Genomic DNA, 10,157 nt, shown 5'->3' on the forward strand with positions numbered 1-10,157 from the left:
CGTTTAAGTGGTATTTTGACTGGAATGCCTCTCTCCTCCTGAAGAGGTCCTCCTAAGTTTAGCACAGACATCACCTCCTCTGTGGAGCCTCTCTGAGACTCCTAGAGAGTAACAAACAGTACAGAGTAGTGAATGCAGCCTGGAGTCCTTGAGGCCTGAGTTCAAATTCCAGCTCCATGACATAGCTGTGCAACATGGACAGAATTATGTAACTCCATCTCCTATCTATAATATGGAGCTAATAATATCTATTTTGCTGGGTGGTGAATGAAATAAAATCTGTAAATCACCTAGCCTACAGAATCTCAGGCCCCACCTCAACCTTTAATGGGCATAGAGATGTCTCAAATGTCTTGTGAAAATGCAGATTCTGAACCGGTGGGTCTAAGGTGGGGCCTGAGATTCTCTATTTCTACCAAACTCCCAGGTAACCTAAGTGTGAGTAGTCTATGGACTACACCTGACTATCAAAACCCTAGCCCAGGACCTGGCCCTTAGTGGTACTAAGTGACATTTATTTCTCCTTGCCCTCCCTACTCTTCCCTCTGGGTGCCAATAACATTTTGCTTCATGCCATTTGCACACTCCTCCCCACATCATACTTTAGTTAGCTGCTATCTCTGTGGCTCCCACTAGACTGTGAGCAATTTGAGGGTAGAAACTATATAATCCTTCCCTCAATAGCATCAGTGCCCTGCATTGGACCCGGTATATAAAAAGGGATCAATAAATGTTTGATGAACTAAGCCCATAAATTGGAAATAAAAATATCATCTCTGCCTGTCTTAACAAGTTGTTGTCATGAGCAAATGTGATAATTTGGGAGAGAGAGTGCATGGAAACATATCATATGGTGCAAATATAAAGTATTATTATCCGTCAGCTTTCTACTCTGCAGCAGTTCAGACTCATGCAGCTGAAGCATGTTTGCTGTGGCAGTTGCTCAGGCTCTGAGGATTATAAAAACTCAGATTCATCTGTAGTTTAAAAATAAATCAAATTCTCTTCTGGCTAACAACCACAGCACTCTTCACCTATGGTAAGAACGTAATTATAATGATGTAAATGAAAAGAACGTATCTTTCATCAATCAATCAGTCGATTAATCATGAAGCAGGCACCAAGTATCTCTCTCCAGGTAGCGCTGGGCTTTCTTATCTACCTCCCTGAAATGAGCAAGTAATATCAATCAGCCTTATCTCATGTCTGTTTGAAGGTGGGGAGACTGATGGAGGAAGATGAGGTCAGGAGTGGGGTTGATGGGAGGGCAGTTCAGAACCACGCTGGAGACTGGAGGAAAACCCCCACGTCCCTTTCCAGGAGGGGCCTGGGCTATGAGGTGGGGTCTTCCAAGTGGCTTTCCATGGTGAGTGGCCAAGACCCTGCCTGTGCTGTTAGCAGATGGTTCCAGGAATATTGGGAGGGCATGTGCTTTAAAACTAGTCACTTGGATGGAACTCATTCCTGGAAAAAAGGTTATACTTGAGAGCTCATGCAATGATTCATCTGCAACATATCCACGTATGTCTTCTTTTGCATTGCAAATAATGATGTCAGGCAGGTCACCACCAAGGGCTGTGCCAGGCTGGCCCCTGCTCCTTCATGGGGGTGGTGGTGATGGTAGAGTGGTGGCACAGGGGGGCTTGGATGAGAAGACCCCATATAATGCTTAGGTTTCTCTGGGCAAGTGTAAGATTCAAGTCAATTATTTCTAAAGAGGAGTGGGAGGGGAAGAAGGTTAATGTGAAGGCAAACTTCCTAAAATTCAGCAACCTGGGGACCTTTAGCAAAGTGTGGCTCATGTGACAATATCACAAAGATCAAGAATAAGTGCCTACACACCAATAAAATAATATTTTAAAAATAATTGTAGTGATAACAAGATAAAGTTCATAGCAAATAAAAATTTTAAGAAACTCCAAAACAAACCAATATATTAAGAGTGTTCAAAGTAAGTTGACTACATATGTATCTATCATTCACAAAAATATTAATTCTGATTATACTTGAGTGATTTTAATTTTCATGTGTATTTTTTCTGTATTTTTCCTAATTAATATGTATTATTTTATTACATGGGAAAATGTTTTCCTCCAAAATACAAAGATTAGAAATAAATGAATGTACCAAAAAATTAGTAGTAATTGTGAATTATGGGGTCACAAATATTTTATATTTCTCAATTTTACTTTTTGTATTCTAGGTGTTCTATATGAATACATATTGCTTTTATAATTTAAATTTTTAAGTTTTGGGGGATCCCTGGGTGGCTCAGTGGATTAGGGCCTGTCTTTGGCTCAGGTCGCAATCCTGGAGTCCTGGGATTGAGTCCCACGTCGGGCGCCCGGCATGGAGCCTGCTTCTCCCTCTGCCTGTGTCTCTGCCTCTCTCTCTCTTTCTCTCTCATTCATAAATAAATAAATAAATAAATAAATAAATAAATAAATAAATATTTTAAAAAATAAAAAAATAAATTTTTAAGTTTTCTTAAGGTATATAATAGCAGCAGCAAATAAAGAAATTTCGTGTTGCCCAGTTCTAAACCTCAAAATGATCCCTGATTCCTTTCTCTTTTACGTCTTGTGCCTAATTTATCAGCAAGCTGTGTTAACTGTGTCTCCAAAACATATCCTGAATCTCACCATTTCTCCCCTTCTACTTCTAGCTCCACCTAACTCAAGCCTAGCCCCTAAATTGTACTGCAATAACCTCTTGATGTCTGATTTCATTCTCTGCCCTCTATAATCTCTTCTCCACATCATAGCCAGAGAATTATTGACCCATAAATAGCATCATGTCTGTCTTCTGTCTAGAACCTTCAGAGGCTCTTCATTGCCCTTACAGTAAAATCAGGCTCCTCACCCTCGTCAGAGCCCATCTCTCCAGCCTTTTCCCTCCATGCCTCCCTCCCCTTGCTCACTTCACTCAAGCCATTGTCCTTGTTTCTTAGCTTAGGAAGAGCTTGCATTTGCTGTTCCCTTTGCCTTAGAATGCTCATCCCCAGACCTTCAAATGCTGTTTCCTTCTCCTCAATTAGGTCTCTGCTTAAACATACCTCCTCAGAGAGGCCTTTGCTAACCACCCTAATCTAAAGTAGCCTGCACATTCTAACTCAACACTCTGGTTTTGATTTCATCTTTTGTAATACCTAATATTTTCTATTTTCTAACTGCTTGCATCAGAAAGCAAAGAATGGTCTTATCCTTCTTATTCACCCCTATATTCCTAAGAACCTAGAACAAAGCTCAACACACAGGAGGTGTGCAATATTTTAGAATAAATTAAGAGGTGGGGAGGGGTATCTAATGGAATTCCAAGTCTAGGCTCATCAAGGCAAAGGAAAGCAAAATTCTTTCTTCTGGGACAATTCTAAGTGGCTTTGTGGAAAAGGTAGAATATATGAGGAGGTACATAATTCCCACAAAGTGGCTCCAACATACCCTTTTAGCCATCTTTTCCAATATGTCCAGACACTTTCTTTAAAACCTTTCCCTGGAGTGTCCTTACTCTCTCTTTTACTTATCACTAAATTCCTGCAATCGCATCATTGACCCTTTGATCTCTTGATCTCTGGTCTAACTTCAGCAGCAAGCCTATATAACAGCCATGTGAGCCCATAAACCTGCTTCCCTTTCCCACATTCAGTCCTGGAACACTCATGGTTCCAAAAGAAAACTGAGATTTCTTCCCTGAAGCATCTTTCTTTCCTTGCTGTTCCACAGAGCAATGCTGAGGTGGGCATCTCTGAACGGCAGCGCAAAGATCGTTGCACTTAGGGTTGTTGGTGTCTGACTGCTCTTCTAGAAACTGTGTGTAAGGAGAACTGTGGCAGATGAAAGTCCTGCCTTTTGGTGGTGTTACCTGAGGACTTTGCATTTAATAACTAAGTCTGCCATCATGCAGACATACAATGTTAAATGTATTTGATGCAATATGTACATAAACCAATATCCCCTGGATGATCCCCTAGGTCCTTTTTCCTAGATGCAGCCACTATTACCAGTTTGAGAGATGATCATTTAATTCATGGGATTTAGTTATGGTTACTGGTTAAGAATCTCCAGGACTATAGGGGATCCCTCAGTGGCTCAGTGGTTTAGCGCCTGCCTTTGGCCCAGGGCGTGATCCTGGAGTCCTGGGATCGAGTCCAATGTCGAGCTCCCTGCATGGAGCCTGCTTGTGTCTCTGCCTCTCTCTTTCTCTCTGTCTCTCATGAATAAATAAAATAAAATAAAATAAAATAAAATAAAATAAAAAGAACTTCCAGGACTGCAAATATTTTCTTTACCCTTCCCATATTTTTGACCACCACAAAGACTCTCTGTAATGAATGTAAGGTACGAAATCTGGAGATTGTTTGCCAACTTTTAAAAAAATATTTTATTTATTTATTTGAGAGAAAGTGAGAGAGCACAAGCAGTGGAGAAGGGGAGAAAGACAGAGAAAAACAGACTCTTTGCTGAGCAGGGCTGATGCAGGGCTTTATCTCAGGACCCCAGGATCATGACCTGAGCAGAAGGCAGACACTTAGCCAACTGAGCCACCCAGGTACCCCTGTTTGTGGATTTTTAATTCAAATTCTAACCAGGCTCTTCCCTGACTCTTTGAGGCCCTACGTGGGCCTATGCTATTTGCTGCAGTTGGACAAATTTCTAGACAAATTAGAATCCAGAACTAGATTCCAGAACAAGCTTATACCTAGGCAGATAACACCCCTGTGGTGATTTCAGAAATTTTAAAATTCACTGTACCCTAATACCACCCAAATGGGCTTTCTCCAATAGACACAACTCCTTCTACTTTTCTCTAAGGCACCAGGGGGCAACATAAGTTCATTCATATAAAAAGCATGTGCTAAAACAGGCCTGGATTCAGAGCCCAGGTCTGCTTGTAAACTGTGTGTCCTAGGACATGCTGCTTAACTTCTCTGAGGCTCCTTCCTCCAATGTAAAATCAGAACAATATCTACCTCATAGGGTTGTTGTAAGGGTTAAATGTAGTACGTATGAGTGGCTCTCACCATGCAGGCATTCCCTAGTTTCTTAAAGAACTGAGGATCCATTTAAAATTCAGATGTGCTTGGGCCCATCAGATTCTCTGTTACATCAGCATTGCTGGTTTCTCCAAGAATGAGTCTACTCTTCCTGTTTGGAGCCAGCCCCTCTGTGAGTGATCCCATCCCTTCTCTCCTCCAGGACCTACTTCTGTCATTAACTTTTTCTCCCCTGTGTCTTGAGTCTCTCTAGTCCATTGGCCCTTTGCTTTCGGGTTTGTTCAAATCTTTCATACAACAAACAAAAGGTCCACCAGTAAATCTAGTGTTCTCTACCACCTCCTGCTCTTTTGCCTTCTCTTCTAACTAGCTTAAAGAGCCTGGGTAAGAGGTCACACCCTGTGGGCTGGGACAGAACTTGCAGAATCTGCTCAAGGCTAGAGGCTAAGTAGAACTCCCTTTTCCTTCTGGGGTGGTGGTAAATGGGGAAGACTCTGGATCCCGGCTGAGACCTGGTGCAGGGTAGGGAGCTATGAAGGGAAGGGGCCCACTTCTTATTCATTCTTCCCTGCTTTTAAGAGCCCAGGGAGATTCTGGATGAAAGACGAGCCTTCCTTTAGAAGAATTGGACATATTTTAATTGAGTTCAAATTTGATTGAGGAGGGAAGGACATCTCGGGGCTTCCCTTCACTCTGAAGTCAAAGGACTGTACTTGAGAGAAGTCTGAAGTCACATCCTCAGTCTGTCTTCCAGAAAGCCCCCCATTGTCCAGTGGGGGTGCAGCAGGAACAAGCCTGGGCCCCTGGGAGTATTGAGGAATCTCATATTTAATAATATTGGGGGGCTAGACCAAGTATGAGGAAATCAGAACAGGGCCACTAACTAAAAGGGAAGGGGCTCAGGAAAGCACACAGATTCAGAGGGTTGACACATGGTCTCACTCCTGTTCCCCAGCTAGGTTGCATCAATGAAAGCTATCATCATTTCTGTGGCGCCCCCTGGGTTGTTGCTTCCGCCATGGGAAGGGATCTCTGCTGAAATGAGAGACTGGAATCTATCATCCACAAGTGGAGGGAAGCAAAAAGATGCAAAGGGTTAGCAGTAGGGCAAGTGGAGTGACATTGGGGAAAGGAACACCCCTGAATTCCCTACCCGTATCAGTTTTGGGGGTTCTCCTGTCTACTTTAGGGTTTTTGCTTTCAATCATGTGACTCCCAGGCAAGAGGGGAGGCAGAAAGAAAAAGTGGCCCCCACCAGCATCTCAGGATGGAGAAGCTCTGCAAGCCATGTGAAAGAATAATCGACTCTGTCTTCTCTTCTTCCCCATTTATTCACTCCTGCCACACCCCATGGACCATCATTCCCAGGGCTGCCAAAGACTACCTTTGTGCAGAATCCAATGGATATTTTCAAGTCCTTATTTCCTGGATCTCTTTTGGGAGTTGCCCCCCTCCTTGAAACTGCTCCCTTGGCTCTTGAAGCCCTTCCATTCCGCTTCTCTTTTCTGATGGTGGGACTTTAGGTCCACCTCATGGGTTTTGCCTACCTACCCACTAAAAGTTGCTGCCTAGAAATTTTTCCTTGGACCACTGTCCTCTGTCTTGCCTGGGCAAGCTCATTCAGTCTCAGACTTTACCACATCTACGTGGAGAACTTACAAATCTTTAAGTCTAGCACTGACTTTTCCTCTTGAGAACCTAGAAACTATATAAAACCAAATGCTGAACATCTCCACTGGGAAATCTCACACATACCTCAAAATTAGCACTTTCAAAACTAGCGTTATTACTTTCATTCTACTTAATTCCATATCCCTTAGAGTCTATAAAACAAACCCCGGGATGCTCTCCCCTCAGTTTCATATGTGAATTCATGGCACTGCCATCTACTTGGACACCCAAACCAGAATCTGGGTGTCCCTCCTCACCTTCAATCTCCCTAATCGAAGCTTCCTTTGATACTATGTGTTCAAACATGAAATCCTGCTGGTATTTGCTTCTGAAATGTTTCTTCTGCACTATAATAATTTATAGCTATCTTTTCTTTTGGACTATAACCTCCTAACAGCCTCTGAATTCACTCCTTCTTGAAATCATACTGAACCCTAGAGGTGGAGTTGTAAAACCAAATTTGCCCTGTCATTCTCTTGCTTAAAGAACTCAAATGACCCCCCCTTTTTTTTACCTGTGAGATTCAAGACTCTCCTTGATTTAACCCCTACCTATTTCTCCACCCATTCTTCAACTTAAATTTGTTATTCCCGCAACTCACCATCGCTAATTCTCTTCTCTGTTCCCTGGATCACACTGGGAATGCTTTGCCCATCTCTGTTTATCTACAAACCTTTACTCAGCCTTTTAAGATGTAACTCATATGTTCTCATCTCCGAGTACCCTCCTCTAGACCCTCAGGTGGGTTGCAGCTCCCTATCATCATACCCTGTTACCGCATGTCCTGGGGAATAGTAGGGAAGACTAGACAGTCTCCTGAGTAAATGTCCCAGTCTGGGTTCTGGTAGGATTATTCAACCCGGCAGATTCAGAAACCTGATTTCATCAGCATGTTGAGAACAGAGCCATCTCTTAGCGGCTGACTCAAATGAACTTCCTGAAAAACGTATAAAGTCAAAATATCCACAGATTACCTACAGTAAGAACTAGAACTTTCCTAAGGACTGTTTTCCCAGAGTGTGAGAGACCCAGTGTCTTCTTTCCCTGCAGAGACTACCCCAGGAGGTAAATGAGAGTCAGAACAACGACAGGTAGATGAATCAAGCAACTTATAAAATTGGGCTAAAAAAATGTGATGCCTCTACCAACACATCAGGAATGGGCTTGCCAATGAAACCATACTTTTAGAAGTCTGCTCCTTAATGTGCCCCTGGCCAAAGCCGGGATACTCTCTGTCCCAGCTAGCTCCTGTAACTCCCTTTTGACTTTTCTGACTGACCAAACCCCACTGCCTCCAGGTCTGGGTGTTCTCTCTCTCATTAATCTTTTAATGAAGTTACTGAAGAGGCCTGTTAGCAAAGGCCACCCTTTCAGCTTCCGAGTTGATCCTTTAAGGGTGGATTTCAGAGTTTCAGAACTCGACCCTATCTCCAGGTACTTGAGGGAGGCCTCTCTGTAGCAGCCAAGTAGAAACTAGGAACCTTTTTCTGTTATTATGAGAAGCAGGGACCCAGGGCCTGGCACAGGAGGCAGGCTGAGGGGACAGGGAGACTGGGAACAGGTGGAAGAGGGCTCCCCTCCTCTACCTCCCTTCAGAAGCAGCAGCCTTTCAGACCCTGCCTTAAGAGTCAGAAGCTGCAAGGGGTGGTTAACGTTATGGTCAGAAGACCGGAGAGCAACTGACGAAGCCCCACGGTCAGACCTGGAGACTCACGGAGCAGGAAGGCGGAGCGGAGCCCGGGCTCTCCCGTGGTCTCACACTCCGGCCCCACAGCATCGCCTCAGGCAGTTCTCGCTGCAGGCCCGGAACCAGCAGCATCAACAGCTCCTGGAGCTCCTCAGAAATGGGGATTCTCAGGCCCGGCCCTGACCTGCTAAATCAAATTCAAGGGGCGGGACAAGCCCTCAGAATCTGAGAATATGGCCCTGCGGCCCTCTCGCCAGCAGCCACTCCCCACCCCATCTGCTCGTTCCCGGATGGATTCCCAAACACTAGGAAGTAGCTTTATGCCTGGGACAGCCCGGGCGGCCCGTGTGCTGCGGGTCTAGCACACCAAGGATGCTTGCTACGGGCGGTGGGCTGACCTGAACTGCATACGCGGAGCGGGTGCGCCAGGACCACTTCATTTCTTCTCAGGTCTCTGCGGTCTAGCAACGGCCAAGATCTCCTCTCCCTTCCAAGCAATCCTCTCCGTTCTCCCCAGAGGTTCCTTCTCCCTCGCAGTCCCGCTCTTCTGCGAGCGAAGTCCTGTGGGACAGTCTGCTCTCTCCCCTGGAGGCTAGGCCGTCAGAAGCGTTCCCGCCGCCTCGCCCTCGCCCACTGCCGCCCCCACCCCCACCCCCGCCCCCACCTCCACCCCCACCTCCACCCCCAGCCCCACCCCCGCCCCCACCCCCGCCCCCACCTCCACCCCCACCTCCACCCCCACCCCCACCCCCGCCCCCACCCCCGCCCCCGCCCCCACCCCCACCCCCACCCCCACCCCCACCCGCACCTCCACCTCGGGCTGTGGTACTCACCCTGAAGGAAGCTCCAGCATCTCATTCTCTGCACCCCCTCACTCCCTCCTGCCCAGCGCCTCCCCAGCTGTCTGACCTCGCTCCTCCCGTGCAGGTCTCCCCCTCCCTGGACTGGGCTCGCACTCCGACAGGCCCTGATGCCCGAGTCCCTCTTGAACCTGTTGCCTCCTCTCGGTTCCAGTCAACACCTCACTCGCTTTGAACGGCTCAATTCCTGGGCAGTTGTGCCTGGCGCCCAACTCTTCCCTCCCTCAGTCCCTCCCACCTCAGGCAGGACCTAAACCACAGCTCGGGTCCATTTTCCTAGGACGGCACGATGGTGCTGAGAGAGGGGAGCACTGCAGGACCAACTCCCCCGAACATCCCGTCTCCCGCTCCGCTGATCCAGGCGCCACTCCCAACAACAGGAGGTTTTCCCGGCCCCTCCGCGCAGGGTCCACCCACCCACCTTGTCCTTACCCTTGAGCTCAGCTCCTCTCTCCCCATTTGCTCTGATTTTCCTCCTCTTCCCTCTCAGGCTGCTCTCTGGAACTCAAAAGTTTATTCTTCGTCAGCCACGTCAAGCCATTTGACTCCCAACTCATTCTGGCCATCCCCTCGGGACTACCTTTTGACAAACAAAGCGGCCTGAGAAAGTGCTGTGCTAGGTCTAGTTCTTTAGCTAGACATGTTTTTTTTTTTTTTTTTTTCCTCCTAGAAGATGTTTTGTTGACTGCTTTTAATCTTAACTATGTATTTTTTTCTTCCCACTGCAGGATGATGAAGGATCAAAGAGGTTCGGACTGCAGTGGGCTATCAAGGAGACCCGGCCTGGTCCAGGCCTATAGGCAGGAGATTAGGGCCTCCAGAGGCTCCCTGAGTACACAGGAATCTTGAGAGAGGGAAGGCACCAGCTTTTAGGCAGGTGGCAAGAAGAAAGCATAGAACTGGAAATCTGGCTGGCTACCATCCCAGAGACAAAGTCGAACCCTGC

The 10,157-nt window shown here is 46.4% G+C and overlaps 1 long non-coding RNA gene across 1 annotated transcript in view; it reads right to left on the reverse strand.

Moving 5' to 3' along the window:
* The window catches only part of LOC140595158 (uncharacterized), a 76,208-nt gene extending 67,209 nt beyond the window's left edge, over nt 1-8,999 (reverse strand). Inside the window, exon 1 of the long non-coding RNA XR_011996555.1 lies at nt 8,750-8,999. This is a non-coding gene — a long non-coding RNA (uncharacterized lncRNA). The remainder of the gene's footprint in view (nt 1-8,749) is intronic.
* Between the last annotated feature and the right edge of the window lie 1,158 nt (nt 9,000-10,157).

This window comes from Vulpes vulpes, chromosome 13, assembly GCF_048418805.1.
Source record: "Vulpes vulpes isolate BD-2025 chromosome 13, VulVul3, whole genome shotgun sequence".
NCBI classification, from domain to species: domain Eukaryota; kingdom Metazoa; phylum Chordata; class Mammalia; order Carnivora; family Canidae; genus Vulpes; species Vulpes vulpes.